The 22175-nt window shown below is 35.9% G+C and overlaps 1 long non-coding RNA gene across 1 annotated transcript; it reads right to left on the bottom strand.

Moving 5' to 3' along the window:
* Positions 1 to 13590: 13590 nt before the first annotated feature.
* LOC113953839 lies at positions 13591 to 21595 on the bottom strand. The gene is made up of 3 exons (XR_003530034.1): positions 21509 to 21595; positions 18557 to 18921; positions 13591 to 13688 (listed from the first exon to the last, which is right to left on the bottom strand). It is a non-coding gene; the product is annotated as an uncharacterized LOC113953839 (long non-coding RNA).
* Between the last annotated feature and the right edge of the window lie 580 nt (positions 21596 to 22175).

Raw genomic sequence — 22175 nt, 5'->3', positions numbered from 1 at the left:
CTCTAAAAATCACTGAGTTTCTTCAGTTGCCTAGTCTGCTATCAGGAGAGAAAGCACTTTGAGAAAAGAGGGTCAAATTTCACCAAGCATTTATGAACTTGGTGAAATAGAGTTGTTTACAGTCAGGATCTTAATTTTCCTTTTTATGCCCAAAGACACTTCCTGAGCCGAGGGCTAAGTGCTTATTGCAGACACCTTCAATGTCATAGTTAAATAAATAAATGCTCTAACAAAGCTTTTATAATTCAGGGAGAGAAAAAAAATGTTGGGAGGAGAAATCGGTAGAGAGGTGAAATTATTTGTTCAAGATACTCTGGCTAATTAGATTTACAGCCACACACAGAAAGTAGTATTCTGAAATTGGCACATGAGACAGTAGATATTACTATCTTCTTTCAGGTTCCTTTCACATATATCATAGGACAAGCTCACTCACAGCAATTCAAAATATGGAAAACAATGCCAAGATAAACTTTATGTTACCTCTGCAAAAGTTGACTATTCCTCCATGATCATGAAAGATCTGATCACCAAAAATTCACAGTTGAACTGCAATTCTTTGCTGTCACTTGCATTGCATTTATCAAGCTATTTATCTCCTGCACGAGTTTTCCATTACCACAAGCAGACAGCTTGTAAGAAAGTATTTTAAATGAAAGTGATATACATTTAAATACAACATTTTTTCTGAGAAGTAATTTACCCTTCCTTCTTTACTAGCCATAGAATTCAATAGTTCTGAAATGCTGTACATAATGAATGCTAACCTCACAGGGCTAAGCAATAATTGCCATTTTTCTGTCTTAAAGATTGCAGCTATTATTTATTTATTGTATAATAAACTCAAGTTGTCATTCACCCCATGACCATGCCACCAACAACCTTTTTTTCATAGTAGAAAAGAAAACTGCTCAAGGGATAGCTTTCTATATGCAAATTACATGAAAGCTATTAAAGGAACAAGTGCTCACAATGCTGAAATATTAAGGATAGTGAGACAAATGCCATGGAGGACAATCACAGAACCTAAGCTCACTTTACTTGTCTCTGTCTCAGATTTTACTGTGACTCAAATCTACACTGAAAAAGCAACTCTACTTTTCATTTAACTGTGCTAGTTAACCTTCAGCATCTTTCACTGTCTTTTCACATGCTTCATTCCTGACTTTGACTTGTCTGAAGAACTGGAAAAAATGACTCAGACCCATCCCTGCAGGAGGTGACAACTTAAGTCCTGATGCTGCAGCACACTCTGGCCCCACAGTAGTGGGGCAGGAGCTCTTGTTCCTCTGGAAAATAATCAAATCAACAACTTAAAATCTGTTGTTCAAAGCCTTTCCCCCCCACCTCGGCTCCCTAAAAACACACAAACATGTACATACACAAAACTACATGAGGTATCTAGGTTTTTTCATGTATTCTCAGTCATCACCTTGGGAACTTGTGAAGTGATTGCTTTAATCTTTTTCTGTAAATGTGTGTGTATCTATGTGTATTTTAGTATTTCTGTGCATAATAAAAAAAAGTAGTGATTTTCTATCTCTAAAAGAAGGTATCAGTGTGCCATTTTGAAGAAGAACACTTACAAAAAAGAAACCAAGCAACAGTAATCTCAGATTCTGCACAGAGACTGTACAGCCACTTAAAAACATACTGAGGGGTTTTAGTATGTTTTCTGAACTTCAGAGATGTATATAATATGACTATTTCATAGTTCAAATAAAGACAATTGAAAGAAGCAGACCAATAACAAATTTTTAACGTTAATAGGTCTTTAATTCCTATCAAACAAATTTTTTACATTTTTATATGAATATATGCATTTTACATCTATTGTTTAAAATATAAGAATTTAATATTCAAAATATTAACTTTGAATGTTAAAATTTAATTATGTCGATCCTAATGCTGCAAATTATCTAAATAATGGCCTCATAATTAACTAATGAAATAACTAAATAATCTTTTAAACTTTCAACTTCTACCATGACTTTCATCAACATTGAGCTGAATTCCCAACTGGATCCAAGAATATCCAATATCTGACAAGACTATCTGTTTATGTCCGAGATTTAGGCACTTGGATAAATTTCCTTAAGTAATATTGATATTAATCTACATTGATGAAATAATCTTGCTTAAGAAAACATAAATTCATGAAACAGAGCATAAGACCTCCACTTACTATTTACCTAGTCATGTGTAAGGAAACTCATACATCTACTGAAGTAAGCATGTGATTTAGCTAGGCTAATTGAATTCCAAACTGAAGGACAAGTCCCTTTCTCCTTTAGGAAATTCTGGTGGAAGAAAACTTCTTAATGCAAAATATCCCTCTGAAAAAGATTTGACTGAATCTCTTGGGGAAAACACAAGATAGTGAAATTCATTGCTGAACAAATCGTAGGTTTCTCCAAATTTGCTCTTCCAAGCTGAATTTAAATCCCCACAGTACAGTCTTCGAGAAGATCCAAGAAAAGGCCATTCCTTTAGTCTTCAGTGTCCTCAATAGTGTAAACTGTTCAAGGTAGAGAAATGGCAATGCATGGTTTTAACTTCCTCCTCACCATTCCTGCTCTGAAGATATGGGACACCACAAGGAACAGTTTCAGGGAGAAAAAAAGAAACAGATTTTTCTAAATGATGCAGTCAAAATGGCACTGTTCTTTTCAGATGTTTTTTAAAGACTTACAGATTTTTCTGTTGTATTGCATTTTAAGTGTAGATATATTATTCTTAAAGACACATACAGATAATTTGCAACACTAAGGTCACAGACCAAATTTCATTATTGAATTAAAAATTCAAAGCATTTTAGCCTTCTATAGCCTAAAGGGCAACGTGACCTTCAGGAATATGAGAATATGAGAAAAGTTCACTCCTTAGCAAATGCACTTTCAATCACAATAAGCAGCCTACACATGATAATACTCCAAGTTCTGACAAATGATAAAAAGACTGATTATTGCTCTTCCTCTTTCTTCTTTTCTTACTGATTTGGTAATGGTAACTATTCAAATGTCTTTGCATGTTTCATTGTCATCATTTTTAGCTTTTTCCTATCCCCCTTTTTGAATAAGACTGTCCTAATTATCTAGTGATGATGATACATGTTCTGAGACTGAAAAGAGAGAGATCTGAGAGCTAAATAAATCAAGTCTCCTTTAACAGTGACTAGTACTGATACAGGCTGTGAATCACATATTTTGCTTCAACAACCAGCACTGGGTTTCACCTCAGGCTCTCTTTAAGGTGATTGTCTTGCAGTTTGAAGCAACTATGCAGTGGCCAGCACAGCACACAGTCATTTCAATATCAGAATATAGTTTAAAATGATCTTGTCCATATTCTGACTTTTTATTAAAAAAAAACCTCCCCCAAAATTTTATTCCTTCATTATTTGGTAAACCTAAATTATTTTATTTAACTCTTCCTAGTAGCTGGGTACGATAAAGTTATTTGAAGCATCCTAGCTGGATATTAAGGACAGATGCTTTGATTTTATATCACTTCAGGCAGGGGCTGAAGGTAGGAGTAAAATCAAAACTAAAAAAAATTAAAGTCTTCCAAATTTATAAAATGAGCCTTCATCCACTAGTGGGTATTTAGTCACCAGTAGATCTGATATTCAAAAACACATGTGGGAGTGCTTGCCTGGTTCATCCTTAGCAAGTGACCTGAATAACAGCAATTGTTAAAATAGGAATATGAATATAAATTATATGGGTGAAATGAACACAAAGCCATCTGAGCAGGTATTTACCTAAACCTAATCATGTGAGAGGAATGCAACCATCGGACAGATCAAACAGTAACCTGTGAACTACAAAGAGACTTCTGAAATGAAGATGAAGTCATCTTGAAAAGATATATATGTGTGTGTGTGTGTATAAACAGGATGGAAATTGTAACACAAGGAAGAGACTTTGGACTGACAAAAAGCAGCAGTCAGCCCCTGCTTTGACACTGGTGGTAACCATCCCATCACAGTCTCTGCCTAGAGCTGAAGGTGCAGCCTCCCTGTGGTTGCCGGGAGCAGCCTGCACGCAGCAAAGGCAGAGAGGAGCCTGAGGGGAGACCTCACAGTCTGCTGATCTCACAGTCTGTGACCAGTGACAGAACCCAATGGCATGAAGCTGTGCCGGAGTAGGTTTAGGTTAGATATTAGAAAAAGGTTATTCACCTAGAGAGTGGTTGGGCACTGGAACAGGCTCCCCAGGGAAGTGGTCACAGCACCAACCCGCCAGAGTTCAAGAAGTGTTTGGACAATGCTCTCAGGCACATGGGGTGACTCCTGGGAATGGACCTGTGCAGGGCCAGGAGAGTGATGATCTCTATGGATCCCTTCCAACTCAGGATATTTTTTATATATATATTATATATATGTATATATATATATATATACACATATACGGGAGGTCTGGAGACACACTATCTATACAGCTGTTGATGCTTTTGAGAAAGCATGCAGGATCACTCTTGAGGAGAAAAGACAACACAGAAAGAATAGTGTCTTGCAGAATATACCTCCTAAGGAGTCTTTCTGCTGTGCCTTTTGCAACTGGACGTACCTGTCTCGTATTGTCCTTTTTAGCCATCAATGCTCTTGTAGCAAATGTGGGTAGAGCCCTTCTCAGATCTTCGTTCGCAAAGCCTTGCCATGACACACATACACGTATACACATACACATGCACACATATGTAGAGAGTGTGGGGTGCAGCAAACAGGGAATCAACATGTGGGGCCGTGTGTGTTGGAAGTCAAGAGGTGCTCCCTTACCAGCATGTACATCACCAGGTGGTAGGAAGCAGCAGAAGTACACACAGAGCTGGAGCATCCCAACCTCCCAGAGGAGGGTTGTGCAGTTGGGGAATCTGCTCTTTCCGCACAAAAAAGGGGATGTCCTGGTAACACACAGGGCCTGGAGTCAGGCAGGGAACGTGAGTTAAATTGTGTGCATTGTGCATGATTAGAATATTTTGAAATTAATTATAATTAATCTTAATGCTCATAAATATGCTCATAAGTCTTTAAGTCTATATTAACATTTAGTTAGTATCTAGTACCGTGGGTTATGTATTATGTTACTGATACTGGTCCTGGCGTGTTGTTCACTTTTTGCCAGTGAATATTGTTAATGTTTTGTTAATAAATCAGTAAACTGCTTCAATCCTAATCTGGTTTTCATTACATGAGCAGGGCTGTTTTTCCATAAAACACACATGAACTACCTAATTCTTAACATTATTGGTAACTAGTGAAATCTTCCTTTTGTGGTTGTGAGGGCAAGAATTTCAAATTAGGCATAGTTCATATTAAATTAGCTTGCATTATTTCTGCTATTTGATCAAGTGAAGAAAGACCAAAAAGGAAAAAAAACTGATCAGAGACCTACAAAATCAAGATAGGGCTCTAAGAAAAGATTGAAAAAAAACCAAACCAGGCTATGTAAATGAAGGAAAAGAAGACTAATAGAGAAGATGATAATATTTTCAAATATATAAAGGTAGATACTAAAAAGCAGATTGCATTGTATTGCTGGGGGGTAAATAAGAGGTTAAATAAACTACAGGAAGTACCAAATCAGGCATTAGAGAAAAAAGGTCTTCAGGTTTCTTCTTCTCTTCTAAAACATAAATGAATTCAAATGAGTTCCTGCGGAATTTGTAGTTTCTCTGTCTTTGAATGCCTGTAAGAAGAGATGTCAGAGCAGGGGATGATTAGGTATCCTTCTAATGTCCTGTCCTTCTCCATGATTTTATGCTACCATATTATAATAGGTTTTATCATAAGACACAGACTCTGAATGTGGGCCCATAATCAGGTAGAATAAGACTGTGTTCTCAACTTGAGCTACAACGTACACAGAGGAGAAGAAGGAAGACTGCAAGGTGGAGTCCCTTTAAAGAAGTCCTGAAGAGCTGTCTGCTGTGGCATAGAGATTTCCTCTAACAACAGGTAAAATGCAAGGTTTGCTGGACTGTAGTCACTGACTAAAATGTTATGCCTTCTGCCTTCCTTCCTACTGTAGGTTTCCATCCCCAAAACAGACTCAGCAGAACTGAGTGTCTGCTAGTAGTTCAGCAGCCCAGACACATTGATGACAATGCCCACCTTCCTCAGCAATTTATTCAAAATCACTGCACTGTGAATGACAATGGCTGAGGCAGGAGCAGATGTTTTACTCTGCTGACTCTTCTCTGAGGGAGAGACATTTTGCGTGGACAACTTGGTGCAGTAAAATTTTACTGCTCATCTCCTGAGGTGAGCAAAATGTCAGCCCAGCTTATTCATCAAGAATCCTGACATTACACTTTTTACAGTTGTGAGCAACTGTATAGCGTTTATCTTCTGTTTACCTAATCCAAGGTTCAGTTCTGAGACCAGTGGGCACTCTATTAAAGCAACTGGTGACTCTTCTTATACCCTGTGAAGCAGGACTAACATCACTTCCTCTCCTGTGATCAGACTGTGTATATATATATATGTATATGTATATATATATACATATATATACATATATATATATATCATGCTCTAAATGAGGTAAGTACAAATAACGTTAACATACACTCATATTTACACAGAAACAGATAATGTGAAACTGTGGTTAATGTGGCATTTTTAAAGACTGAGTGCAATTCATCCCCTCTGAGCATTAGGAAAAAATAGGTAACTTATATATTTATTTGCCAGTAGACTTTACAATTCTTTTTTTTTTCCGTGAGAGCAAGAAATTGTGAGATTCATAGTTTTTCTATTCTCACTCTAAAAAGTGATGTTCTTCTATTAAGAAAAGAAAAAAACTTATTTGTCTCTTCCTTGCATCATCTTTCTTTATCTCTATCCCTTCACCTTGGAAATTCTTTACTCTCCTTCCCAGCCTCCACTTTTATCTCAGCTTTAGCAGACAATTTCAGACTTTGTCCGTATTGAGTCCTAGCTTTCTGTCCCTCTATGTATTTTTACTACTGTGTTTTTCTGTCTTTCCCTCCCCAAGTTTCTGATCACCACCTTTACCCTCCTGCAGTTTTCTTACCTCAGTCTGCTTTGTCCTTCTGCCCAGTGGGAAGATCTGCTGAGGTTAAAAGTGATGGAGATTTCAATGCAAATGTTCAAAATTAGAGTGGGACAGAAAAGGCACAGGTGTGTTTCAACAGAATTTTTTTGAATACAAGGTTTAAGTATATGCAAACTTAGAGAAACTTTATAGCTAAAAGTTATACCACTATTCACATCATCTAAACTATTTTTTTTTTTTTTATTTAAGCTGGGGTAGATTTTCTTGGAGTAACAACATGGTCATGCCTGATTTAACAACACTTCTCTAGTTCAGAACATTTGATCCCTTAAAACATTTAACAGAAAAGAACAGGATTTGCTCTTTAAATTAACAATACAAAAATATGAGAAAAGCATTTCTTATAATGCTACTGTCTTGTCATACCTCTTTCTATAAGCTTGAAACATCGTAATGAATATTTACACCAAATTCAACCAAATACTTACTGAGAAAGGAAAATTGTATACAAATGCTTACGAGTTTTTCAAATGAAAGTAAGTTTTAAAGAGAAATATTTAATAACTTTAACAATACTTGTCCAGCCTATGTGAAACACCATTTATTGTGGGACCATTTGTGTCCCTAATATGGGACTATTTATCTAATCAGAGATATCAAAATTAGGTAGTAGTGATGCATGACTCTCATATTCCAAAATTAAGATGGGCAAAGACAACTTCAGATTTTCCATGACATTATGGAGGATCTGACTCATTTCGACAGGTCTATGTAATGTGCACTCATACACTTATGTCTGCCAGTGACATTATCCTTCTGAGATCAGTAGCACTGGTGTCCATCAGTTGCTAGCAATTCATTTTTCCCATCTCACTAGACATAGTTTGTATTCTATAGCTGTTCTCTGTCACCTACAATAAATTATTTCCTATCTCTACTACTGACTTAGGACTGTTGGATGTGTTCAGGTCTAATTTCATTAATGCGAATCTCATGCTGGCATGTAGGAGGGAAGAGGTCTAATAATATTAGCTAAAGAACTTACATCTGCTTCTCTTTGCTAATACTATCTGGCATCTATGAAGGCAAAACCAGCTGACATACACGATGTTAACCTTATTAACTTTTTTCAAAGTATATCCAAGGAGGAAATGTACATTGCAGAGCTATTGCCTTCCTTTGTATACAAAAGCAACAATCATTGTGATCCCTGTTTTATTAGATAAAAAAAAAAATAATTTTCAAGTCTGCTTTGCACAGGAAATTTTTAACATTGACACTCACATACTGAGTATCAATTTATTGATAAGAGTACAAATAGTAAGGTGCACAAGCTTTGATTCACAAAGGATTTCTTTGATGGGGGCAAGAAGGAAACAGAAGGTGAAAAACTATCTGGCACCCTTAGCACTGACATGCAAACCGTAGACCCTGAGAGCCTCCACTAAAATGTTGACCTGATGACAAAACCAACTATACTCCGCAAACAATTCAATTTACAGCATTGTCAGGTCTCTAAACCCAGATCCTTATTATTTCTGCCACCTATGCTTGAAGATAGCCTTAAGTCATCTATAAAATGGAAGGAATTTTATTGTCTTAGACTAATCTCAGTCTCTTGGTGAGACAGGTAGACCTAGCAGCATTATAATGTGTATCTCAAGAGTGTATCACAGACATACTTCTTGACACTTCCTTATGTAGCCTGATAGTCAGTCGTAGACAAGAAATTTCTAAAGTAGAGTCAATGGATGGGATATGCTAGCTTTCATCTGGTATTTGCCCTTTGAGAACCTTCCCTATTTCCTTAGGGGTGTGTACACAGAGTGAAATGACTTTTGCAGTGCAGCACTTACAAGAGCTATTTCTTTTTGTAGAAGATTGCTGAAAGAAAAAATAAAGAGGCATCTAATTACATTTTAAACAGTTGATGAAATATTTTTCTGTACTCTACTTTATCTGTGTGCACTTTCATTCTTCAAATATGAAAAAAATCATCTTGAATATGTACAGCTATTCAGGTACCCTCTATAATGGATTTCCAGTTTTATTATTAGTGAAGGTCATACAAGAGTTTTCCTTTACCCAGTTTGCTTCTAAAATATTGAAGGTTAGAATTTTCCCATCTCAGAAGTTCAAGAACAGCACACCAGGTCCAAAGAATACTCTAGTCTCATTAATTAATCAAGTCATGTCACAGTAGATCTTGTTAATCCATCCTCAGAGAAAACTCAAGTGATGTTTCAATTCTCTATGCAAGAATAGACAGAATAGTGAATAGTGATAGTGTTATACAATTATGGAAAGATAGGCAGCATTTGAAGACACCAGAAACTAAACCAAGTTTTTTCCCCCAACAGCAATTAAAAAAATTTTTTAGATGTTATCTTTGTGAATTAACCTATTTAGATGACATTAGCAAGAACATATTTTGATGATAAATATTGTAAGGTGTTAATAAATTTTAGAAGTCACTTCATTGTATAAAATCAGACAGATTCTTTTGACATCTTTTGTCTATGTGAAGTCACAACAGAAAAATACAGGTGTTCATACTGTACTAGGAGAGCAACAATGACAGTATGCAGTAATAGCTGTTATATGACTTTTTCTTGGCTAGTAGCAGCTTTTACTCTCTAGTTCTAAAAAGAATCAAATTGCTCAATCCAACAATCGGACTCATAGAGAAGTGGTCTATTTTTTTACAGGATAACCAAACATTTAAAGTCTAAAATTTACTAGTAACACTCCTCATTTAGTCAGATCGAGTATATGGCTTCTGTCTTGAGAGTTAATGAACTCCCTTGCCCTAATACCAGTGAAAGTCTGAGCTCTACACAGCAGGTGAAAACCCTCTCAGAGGTCAAGGGGATTATGCTGATACTTCATGTTCAACATGTTTAAATAAACAGCTGAGCTCATTGACTCTTACAGATCAGTGACTTACAAAAACAATCCTTGCATATGGATTACATATACTCCTTATATTAAAGGAAAGTAGGAACCCTCCACATTTAACCTCATAGATATTATGAGGATACAGCTGATACAAACAAAAGTTCTTCAGATCCATGGACAGGAAATAGTTTTACTTTTTCTACCCAAGCTGGCTGTTACAAGTTAGCAATAAAGGAATATGTTTTTTCAGATTTTAAGATCAGATTTTAAAATCGTTGTCCTGCTCACATCTCAAGATCTCTGCCTAGATGTAGATGTTCTTTCCCAACCTTGCCTGAGGCTCTTCTGATAGCTCTGACAATTACATATGAAATTACCCCTCAGACAGAAGAATGATGCATCTGCAGCATGGGTCTGATCCAAAGATCTGTGAAAGCAATGGAAAAACTCCAAGTGGTGCCAGCACTTGTGGATCAGATCCCTGAATTGTTAGTGATAAAGCACCGTATAAAATGTCAGCTCCAATTAAACTATGGCAAAATTCCCACTCTGTTGGGTCAGGACTGCAACTGTAAAATTTTTTCAGTTATCTATACTCCATGGATTCCAATTACTTTCCAGCTCAACACATCTAGAAAAGTGAAGCTTATTTGCAAGATTAGTCATCCTTTTTTCCACTAGTCCCAACACTTCTAGCGCTACTGTTGTGTAAATTGATTTCCTCTTTCTTTTTCATTTTAGTTACTTTTACCTCTTCTTCGGGAACAACAGTCAGTATATATGTGTACTTATATTTGCAATTATGTGCTCTTTCCTTAAATTTGCATCCCTTTTTGATATAAGTTTCACCACTGTCTATGTAACTGAGTTCTGTATTCATAATTTGAACTCCAGAATTTCAAACCACAGATTTTTAATATAATGTGAATATTTATATCAGAAGCATGTGCATACTATTTTAATCAGAGATCAGAAAAATACACCAGGGGATTTATAAACAGTGTCTTATGCCTTTCCAGATGAAGGATCCTTAGGCCAAGGTTTCAGATGATACCTGCAGACATGGCTTCAGTAATTTCAGTCAGCTCACTAAATGAGGAATTGAAGCAAGCTAAATTTACTGTAGAAGTTCCTACTTCTAATCTATACTTAGTACATTCTTTAAACTTAAAAGAACCACCTTACCTGCTCCTGTTTAGAATAAAATCTCTGTCGTAACTAGTTAATTAGCTCACTTAGGCACTCCATTTTAACATAATTATTTTTTCATCCAATTACCTTATTCCTAAGTCTCCATTAGCAGGTTCAGAACATAAATGTAGAGTCCCTTCTCAGGTTCACTGACTGCCTAATCTTCCTGTGCCAGGTTATGATCCTTCCAGGCCACACCAAAGCCTCACTCTGGAGATTTCCCACAGAAATGTTGAAAAACGGAGACTGCAAAGATCCATGCTGTAGCTGTGGCTGAAACATTTTCCCATGTGATTAGAAATAAGCAAACGAGGATAAGCTGTTGCCAGACTGAAGCACATTCTCCCCGTGACAACCCTACTGACTACGTTTAACTATCACACACATTTTTTGATCCTACAGATAGCCATGCCCCTGCTCTCCAGTATCCTCACTGTTAATTGCAGTTCAGTAAACAGGCCTGGCAGTATTGCTTATTATTAATCAACAATTTTTCTGCATCAGTACATTCACACTTTTGCATTACGTACATAATTTTGCACTGCACTTGCATGACAGCTTCCAAAGACTTCCTATGAAGTCTTCCTATGCCTTCAAATTCAGATAGATTTCTTCCTGCCAGAGGCTAGAAGGAAGCTGTGAGAGATCTAGACCATTCAACCTCAATTCACAGATGAGGAGGCTGTACGATGGATTTGTTTTTCATCCAATCCCCACTTCCCTCAACCAAACCCTTTCTTTCCTCTTCACTTACTTCTCAGAGCTCTGTGCACCCACATGATGTACATAGAGTCTCTCTGTTTACAGATGAAAATCAAGAAAACTATGGATGAGAGGAGACATTTGTAGTCTGCACCAATATATATAGACTTGTCTTGCCTGTGCATTTCCCAATTGCTGTTTTCTATTCCGAAATTATGAGGAGTGGCCCAATCTCACCGACCCTAGCACAGCTTTGTGCAGTCATTTTTCAGTAGCCCCATACTGGAATGATCTCTGAAATTCTCTTAAGTACCACGCTCCCATGGCATTTAAATGTACAGACACCTTGCATAGGTTCACATAGGTTTATGAAGTCATGACTAAAAATGCATCCTTAATCAGTTAATGCTTTTAAGGTAGACCTGAATTTCCTTATTATACATCAGTATTACGAAGATTGTAGAATGACAATCTAAAGCATGTTATATCATAAAAATTCAAGGCACCATAAAGTCCTTATAGGAAAACCAAATAACCTGATATTTAAATGATTTTCAGTATATATTTTAAAAAAATACCTCTCATCCTTACAAAAAGCAATACTGGATGAAAATTCATGAGGATCAGTGAACTCTATTTTTGAAAAATTGTTAGTAATGAAATGAGAAATATAAAGATAATGTAAAAAACATGAAAATAAACAATAAAATCCCAAAACACTTGCTAACCAATATTCACATAGTAGCATTTTTAATCAGTAGTATCTAAAAAGAAATCTAATCTTTCATAGAAGAATGGAGGGTTCATCAAGGAGATGGTAGCTAATCACAACTACTCTCTAGGTTTGGATTTAGATTTCTACCCTTACACTTATCCGTTACATTTATGCACTGGTGCTAACTACAAACTACAAAAACAGGAAAACATAAAGAAGTTATTTCCACATCCATTCTGCTGGTTTATTGGTTTTCTCTATATCCCCTACATCTCACATTTCACTTGAACCATTTGTTTTAGATTTTAAAGGAAAAGCCTTCCAAACAAATTAATTTAATTAAGGCTTTAACATGTCATTGGCTAGTCAGTATTATATTAATCTCTGTGATCCTGAAGTTTACAAAGCAGGGGTGTGGGGTCAGATCTTGATTGTCCTACTCACACAATTAATTACACTGATTTTAATGGTACTGTTAACATTAGTAAAGCTCGCAAGATCTGGCTTCTTACAGCTGCCAGCCTGCCTTTCCAATGAAAAATGTTGTGATTCTTCCCTGTTTATAAAAGCAGAGTTTTTTAAAAATTGCAGTTACAATGTTTTGCTCAGGCCCTTCTTTGACTGAGCCAGGCATTTTGAGGGAACCATAAAGTTCTTAATATGCACATTTTCAGTCTTAGCAATTTAATCAGAGCATTCTAGAAAAACAACAGGCGTTTTTCTTGTCTGAGCAAGCTCATCTCTCGGAGTCGTATGCTTATGATGCAATTTTACTTTTCCATGTGTCAAATTAGCCATTTCATCAACAGTTACACAGCAGAGCACTGTCAGGTATGCGTACCAGGAAATCACACAGTGCTTTCCGTTTGGTGCCTTGCACACTTGCTGTGTTCAGTGCTGCATCCTTCCTTGTGCTGTGCAGTGAAGTGCATACATACACAGCCTGGGATTTAATTTAATGTTCACCATTTATGCTGAAGCAACATGAAGAACTAACTAGTCTGAGTGAACCTGAAATAGAAGAGAGCAGTCACAGTGCCAAAACAGAAAAAGAAATTAATGGGATGAAGCACTGTCTACCTAGCATATCTGTGAATCAAACATGTTGTCCACTGCAGAAAGCAGACACTCAGCCCTGTCTCCTGCTTTCTTGTCTTTGCCTGAAATGGGGATAGAAAGAGAATATCATGACTCTGACTCTGTATGTGTGAAAAAATTATTTGTTATGCTTTCAGTTTCTAATGCCACAATGAAACAGCAGCTTCAGCTCTGGGGTCTAAAACCTTGAACCCATAAGTCTGCATTAAATGGCAGCATTGATCTCCCTGCTCTGAGAGGTAGAATAAGAGCATTTTCTGACCAGCTTCCTCTTGTGAAATGCAGTGACCAGGTGCACCTGGCCTGCATGGCCAGATTTTGAAAAGAAGCAAAATTAAAACCTCTTTTGCTTGGTTTGAGTGTTAGTTGCCTTTTCTACTTTATATGACTGCAGCCAGCTTTCTCTCTGCTTGAAAGGAAATTTGGTATTTTTGAAAACAAAAAGTGACATTATTTCAAAATATTTTTCTTGGCAAGTATAATGAATAAAAACAACCCTGCAACAAAATTAAAAACAACATTGTGAAGCAAATGTAACAATACTTAAAAAAAGACATTTATGCAGTTCATAATAAATATGAGACCAAAAGTATCACATTATATATACAATGAATGTTTTTAGAATAATATTTTTAGCATTTATCACCTACATTGATATTATAGTATGATTATTTCTACAGAGGTCAGCCTCCCTGAATATGTGTTTGTGTTCTCCTTAAAAAACTCATGTATATTGGAGAAACATGGTTTTTCAAAAGTGTTTTTAAAGTCTAGAGTATAGGAGAAATGTCACAAGGAAAGATTCCCAGATACCGGTACTCATTGCAGCAAGATTTGCTAAATGTAATTACCTAAAATGCAGTGCTGATTTGTTGAAAAATGTGTAACATTGGAGCATAGTTAATTAGCACAGAAAAGCTCAAGGGGCTTCATACTAATTTATATCACATGAGTAATGAGAAACACAGGAATAAAAGACTTCTTGGGTCACTCTCTACACTCCTGTGTGATCACAGACAATTAAATCACATAATCTTAATTTAAACTGCACTAGGTATGTACTTTCAATTTCATTGGTATTTTCTCTTCAGATATGATTTCCCAGGCATATTTGCACCCTTTCAATTTTCTGAGGGGTCTCTACATTTGCAGAGTAACTTTACTCATGGCCTGTTTATATATATTTTCTTTTAAGTCAGTGCTGCCCTTTAAGCTTCAAAAGATCTTTCCTTTCTAGTGCTTTTCCCTCAGTGCACAGAAATAAATCATATCCACTCTCAGTTTTTTGTTTTCTATGACAAACAAGCAACGTTCTTTTAGAGTTGTCTCAAGGGATGGACTTTCCATTCTCTTTTATTTTAGTGGACACTTTCTTCATCAATTCTATTTTGAAACTGATACCTTTTGAAGGGAAGTGGACAGAATTTTAGACAATCTTCCAGAGGTCTGATCAGTGCTTTGAACATCTTCAAGACTATTTTCTTTACAGAAAGGTCTCTCCAAAATGCCTAAGAACTGTTTCCATGTCAGTGGAACATAACTCAAAAACATTCAAAAATTGAATTTCAAGCATTGCAGGCAGTTTCCTTTCTTCTTAGTTTAAAACCTGTAAAGTGCTGTGGTATAGCAGATGCTCTTCTCATTAGTCCTTAAATGGATAACTGCACTTTATATAATTATATATTTCCCTTTTTTATTACTTCATTTCTTAAGGTCCCAAAATATTCCAGTTCTACCTTTATGTTTGCAATGGTTTTCAGGTTCTATCATGAGAAAATTTTGTTAGCACACATCTATCTTTCTTTTTTTCCTTCTAATGTTATAAATTTAAATATTTAATTTAATCAAATTAAAAACTAAAATATTTTTAGATGCATCTTACAAAAACAGTCTCTCTCTATGAGCAACCGCCCTGTAACCTGTGACGTCTCCTGCCACTAGAGTCATTACTCCAATTAATTATTTCTGTGGTTGCTTCAAATTTATTTTATACCAACTCTTAAATTTTTTATCTTTGCTAGTGATTTCCCATGAGGCCTTAAAACACTGTACAGCAGTCCCAAAAGAGTAGGCATTCTGTCTAAGTCTGGAACACTGGTTATCAGTAATAACGTCAGGTTACACTGGATCTGTTTAGGCAAGCTTATGTTGCTTTCCAGCTCTTTTTCTCCCAAGCCATTAACTATTCTTTCTTTCAAGTATCATTCTAAAGTCCTGTATAATGATAAAGGTATATATAAAATATTTTTCTCCTTAAACAAAATATCCGGGGTTTGTTTTTTTTTTCAGTCTGAGAGTACAGTCCCTGACTTGTATCAGTTTTTTTTAATTTTAGTTATTTATCATATGCATGGTTTCATTTGCCATTATTTGTCTCATTGAGGAATAATTTACATTGTTTTAACTTAAGCATATTAATTGCACTGTTTTACTTTAATTCGTTCATATAAGTATTTTCTAGCTATTCCCTTTTTTTTTTGTTCCTCTGTTCATCATAACTTCCATAATTGAAGAAAGGTATTAATTTAGCTCTGAGTCATAATGTTGTTTCCTTGACTGCAGCTTTGTTGCATGGTGGCCTTTTTCTTCTTCTCCTGTTTTTCCTGTAATTTTATAAATAACTTTTTCATATTTCTTTATGAATATTTTATATTTCTTTTTCATATTACCACACCTTGGAAAACATAACTATGTTTTCCCTGATTTTGAAAATAAACAGTTGAGATCAACAATTTGATGAGATCCCCTTTGAAGCTAAAAGCATCAGAAGATGTAAATCCTATTTGAGGTTTTCCAAGGGGTTTGCAGTAGCAAACATGCCAAGCAAAGAAACTAGATCTCTCTCCTTTAAAAATATTACTTACAATCACCTGGTACCACCTATTTTTGAAAATTGTTGGTATTAGCAGAAGGAAATGAAGGCGTAAAACTGCAGTGAGCATGTAAAACTGCACTCATGATAAGGCTTAAGGAGCTGGCCAGGAACAGGCTACAATGCAGCGTCGCTCAAACACAACTAAGTTTTGAACAGAACATGAACACAACTGTGCAAATCATACAACCCTGCAAGGATCACAGTGCTGTGCAACAGTATCTTACTGTGACAGACATCACTCATATGTGCTTCAATTTGTCTGGAACTGAAAGATTAGGTTTAGGAAACTTTGAAGGGTTCCCTGACTTAAACAGCTCTATCCTATTTATTAGGCAACAGGAACGCACTTGACAATTTCTGGAAAAGGCACATTCAGTCATTTGTACAGGTCCTTCATGATATATTTTCCACCTCAGATGATAGTTTGCTTCTGCACAAATGAAATCATTGCTTCATGAGTGAGTTTAGCACTTTTTTTCCAAAGATTAATTTCTACATTATTCAAAAGCTGTGGAACACAACCAGATGTTCTGGGCCTGTCAATAAGGAAGGTTTATTCAGGAATGTGGACTATCTAGCAGTGAGGATTTGCTTTACTAATAGTGAGATTCCTACTCCAGCTCATGGTTAAAACTTATCTGCCATGTTGAAAGCTGAGCTTTTCAATCAATTTATATCAAAGTGTGTATGGTATTGATCTTGCCCAGATGGTTTATCCTGTCTGTAATTCTATTCCAAAAATAATGCTATTCGTCTCCTCAAGTCCCCAAATCAAACCTTCAGACCAACCTCTACTTTCATTCTATTGTTATCTTTTTGAAAGAACTTTTGGGGCATCAAGAGGAAAGGCTGCAGTTTGTAATTGGCATTCAGACAGAGTGCATTGACAGTCAGTCTTTCCAAAGAGCTAGAGAGTCCGTAATGGTTCAGTATGGCATAGACCCTAGTGAGGGTGGTTCAGTACCTGTGTGCATTCATGCATGCTCTCCAGCCTCATGATGGGCGGGATGAGGCATAGGAGGCAGGAGAAAAGGTTTTAGTGAGAAATCTTTTTCTGGTAAGCAGACCACCTTTGGAGATTAAACAAATTTCTCCATCAGGTAGAGGGAATTCCTGTGCATCTCTGCACTGCCTCTTTGCACATCTGGTAGCCAAAGCCTGCAAGGCCACTGATTGCAGCATGGTTTCAATAACCATGGAAATCACAATCTGGCTAACCTTCACTGCATGCAGGTCCACCCTTTACACTATCTCCTTCCTGGGCCCTGGCCCTATGATTTTATTTATTTCTGTGAAGAATACTACTGCATCGTGCACATCACTGAGGTATCAAAAGATTTTTGTTCCCATTTCACATGTTTATTTTTCTTATTCTTTATTCCAAGCACTGATTTTCTTACAATATATCAGTAATAATTATTACTTATCTCAGCAATGACTATTTCAGCTTGCAAATATGGTCTTGGAAAAAAGCAGAATGATATTCTGATTTAAGGACCCTGCCAGTAACATTAACATTATTGGTTTGTATGAGTAATATGAACATCATCTTTTTTAAAGGAGTATATTTCTTCTGTCCTCCTCTGGCAAGGCTATACATTAAAGGAAAAAATGTGTCAGAACACCTAAAAGACCTTTTTGGAGATTTATTATGCTATATATGTTAATGGAAAATATCAATTCCATAAAAAGACATTCACATTGATTTTTTTATATCCAGCATCTTCAAAGCCAGAATGAGGATTAAAAATATAAAGCAAACAACAAATAATTTAGTTCTTAGAATTTCTACACATACTGTCTTTCATTATTGAAGTCTTATGTCACTTTCTTTAACCAGAAGCAAAATATCTAGGTTACACATATTTTATATCAATTTCAGTGTACTTCAAATGAAACTGACCCAAAGGCTAACAAGAGGAACACTTTTTGACTGATCAGGGAGCAAAAATGTGTGATTTAGCTCTTTGTTCAATGCCAATATTTTTCTTTTTTTACTCTTAGTACAAGAGTCTTGTAACATATAAACACACAAACATAGGATGAAATACCTACTCTGCTGAAGCAATCATATCGCAGCTATTGTTTCTACATCTTCTGTCTCTACTCTTGCCATTCTTTTTGACTCACACTGTTGTCCGTCTTTCTTTAGTTTCTTCATTAGTTCTCTCCTTCCCCTGCTTGTCTTTGGGGATAGAGCCTGGGGGCAGAGGAGAAATTGGTCAAACTGGGAATACTGTGAACTTGCGCTTGCAGCCTATTGTGCCAGAGCCAGTGAGCTCTTTACAGAGACTCCTTTCACTTCCATACCATTTTGTTCCAGTACCCCATTTTCAAATCCTGCAAGAATGAATCCTCCACTCATCCCTTCCTCAATATCCCATCTCTTTGTCAATTTACTTCTTCCACTGTGACCAGCCCTAAAAGATAGACAAGAATGCAAAAGCCAGTTCTAATGAATACTGATTTAACATACTATGTTTTCTGAGAAAGGTGCATGCAAAGCTTTGCAAGATACAATACAGGAGAGATTAATAAGGCAGCCCTTAAGTTTTAAAAATTACATATAAAACACCCCATAGAAAACAACATAAGTTATGTGTTTGAATCTCTGTTTGTTTTCAACACGCAGGAAAATTTCTCCTCTGTTCAGTACTAAACAACTCTCTTTATTGTCAACAAGTCATCATAGCCTTTTCTTTAGAGATCCACAGCACAGAAGCAAAAGCTGTGGGTGAGACAACAGTGAAGATACTACACAGCTAGTGCCTTAAGACATTTCATAATGAAGTCAAATTAGAGAAGCAGTTCTTTTGGTAACTGTAGACCTGAAATCTTCCAAACAAGACAGCACATTCTCTTATTTTTCCCTCATACAAAAAAACCCAAAAAACCCAAAAAAAACCAAACAAACAAACAAACAAAAAAAACCACACGAAAAAAGAAGGCTTTCTTTTAAGGATAAAATCAGTTTCCCTCCTGAGCTTATAGACAGCAGATTTTTTTTTTTTAATTTACTGGAAGTATCAGTGTATGATTGAAATGGGAGAAACAGGTGGAAAACGTAATACCTTTTCCTATGAATATAAGTGTTATCAGTTGGCTGTTGTACTTACATCAGTCTTTTGCAGTAAAAGGCATAAGCAAAAGGTTTCTTCTGCACATAAAATTCAGGATGAACAGAATTACTTTGTCACACCATAATTTTTCTTCCATATATTCTGTATCTATAAAGGATCTGCAGCAAATATTCACACTACTTGAAAGACAGGGGTCATTTTTAGTGTAGTTTAGAGAGACTTGTACCGTTTTCTTTAATCTTTTATAAACAGCCTTTAGATCAAAAAATTGTAGAAAACAAAGACATAGACATAATTAATTTTAAGTATTTTCTGGGAACTCACACTGAGGATGCCTTGCTCCTTACCTTAACTTGGCCCATTTCTCCCAAGCTTCATGGAAATCAGCTCTCAAATCAGGTGAAACTTCATTATAGTAAATATATTGATTTTCATATCAGAGTCATTCAAACTCAGTCCTCTCCTGTTTTGTAGCAAAATCTTGTACATGGTAAAATTGCATTAAATTTCATAACAAAATCTTTATCTAGGTTTCTGAAAGCTTGCTTAGAGAACAGGAGACAGCTGGCTTTCTGTATGGTTTTGGTTTCTTTACTTTACCTGTTATTTCACTCTGCCATTGTGTAACTGTCCTAAGGTAAGGAAGGAATCTCTTCTCTATATTCTCAAACATTATTCCCTTTAGCTTTCCTATGCCCTCACAATGTGGAGTACAGCCCATGATAATACCACCAGCTTTCAGCTTTGGGTTGTTTGCTCTTCTTTAAAGTAACACTGACCCACACTGCTGTTTCATGTAGAAATGCCACTCTAATCCTGTTGTTCAAACAACTAGAGACTGTTGTTTACAACTGTGCTCTTTCAGAGACTTTTCAGTCCACTGAAGAGTGTACTTTTTCATGCCAATTTGAACTTATTTCTCAGTTAAGAATTCTCATTTAAAGGATAAAATTCAACAGTGATTGTATTTACTCAATTAAATTATCCAATGTTTTATAAAAATTCACAGAAAATATTATAGACTTCTGTAACCCCCCCACACACATTTTTTCTTGACAAACTAATAATTTCTCACTCTCCTCCATATCTCCCAAGAAAAGTTAGCATTTTCTATCCAGCTAAATGCTTAAAAGGTTCACAGTTTCACTTGTATGTATCATTTAACTTCATAAATCAAATACATCTTAACCAATGATAAATGACCTGGTTTAGACTTCACAATTTTGTCTTCAAAACAATTCATAATGCAGCATGTGTTTTGTATAATATACACTAAAACAAATGGCATGACTTTTCCTTACTTCAATGAGAAATCTTTTAGATTTTTTTTCTGGATTCTTCTTCAATTTTTCAGAGGAGCTGAAAACAATATATAAAGCTATTGGACACCTTATACATAATCCATCAGTGCATGATTTTAGAAGGGCTGTTTCTGAATAATTACATTGTTTCTTCCAATGGAAAAACATCCAAGATAAAATTATTTTTAAACAACATAAGGGCTGAACTAGAGAATAATTTATCATCAAAGTAAGTCTCTGTAAAGTATGGAAAGTTAATTTAACACTAACTTGAATGTAAGGGAATAAAGGTTCAGGCTCACTCTTTTCCATTGACTTTTGTACAAACCTCAGAGCTCACACGGCTTTCTGTACAAATCCATTTCCCCTTAGGGTTATGAGAACAAATATCTCAAAGATTGTGAGGTACTCAGATACTACATGGAGAATGAAATGTAAGAGGTTTGAGAAAGTACTCTTTAGAGGAAGAACACCAAAAAGTGCAAATCACCACAAAGCGTAGGTCTTGAGTAATGCAATTTTTTCTCGACTCAGAATTATTTGAGCAGGGAATTTCAAAATCAGAAGGGGTATCTGAGAAAAGAATGTAAACTGGTTAAGAAACTATGTTTACTTTGAAAGCCTACCTCTTGTCTTGCAGTTTGGATTCAGTATCTGAGTGCTGATGTTTCCTAGGACTCAAACTTTCATTCTCGTGTAATGTCAACTGGCTAAAACAGCAATGAAACCTACAGCTAAAAGAGAGACTTTCCATACTATTTTTTGTCTTTACTCTGCAACTTGAACGTTACTTCTCACTAAAAACTAGCTGCCAATCAAATATTTAAGATTACTATTAGGACTGGCTTATTTTTGTACTAGTCAGACATAAAATGTCATGTAATGTTAATATCCAAACTCCCGACCTTAGATTGCATAATAAAAATGTTCTTATTGTACAAATATAAAACTACATATAACTTGCAATCCAGATAAAATATATAGATTGTTTAAAAACAGCTGCAGTGCCAAAATTTTAGTAGCAGTTTGGAAGAGATGTCACCATCTGGATACCTTCACTAGTATCTCTATGAGACCATTTAAGTCTCCTGACTGGCTTCTACACAGAAAGTAATTAGAGTGAAGCACAAGGGATGAGTTCCAACTGTGTTAAATTTAAGGTGTTTTCCTTCATTAAACTGAGAAAAGATGATTAAAAAAAAAGGATGAAAAAATGAGCAGACAATTTTAGTTTGATGAACACCTCATTTTCTTCCTCTTCACTAAACAACAAAAATCTGGTTTTTTTTTCAT

Source organism: Corapipo altera, unplaced genomic scaffold (assembly GCF_003945725.1).
Source record: "Corapipo altera isolate COAL_440 unplaced genomic scaffold, ASM394572v1 66, whole genome shotgun sequence".
NCBI classification, from domain to species: Eukaryota; Metazoa; Chordata; class Aves; order Passeriformes; family Pipridae; genus Corapipo; species Corapipo altera.
Note: the sequence above shows the minus strand (reverse complement) of the source record. Positions and strands in the feature narration are given on the sequence as shown.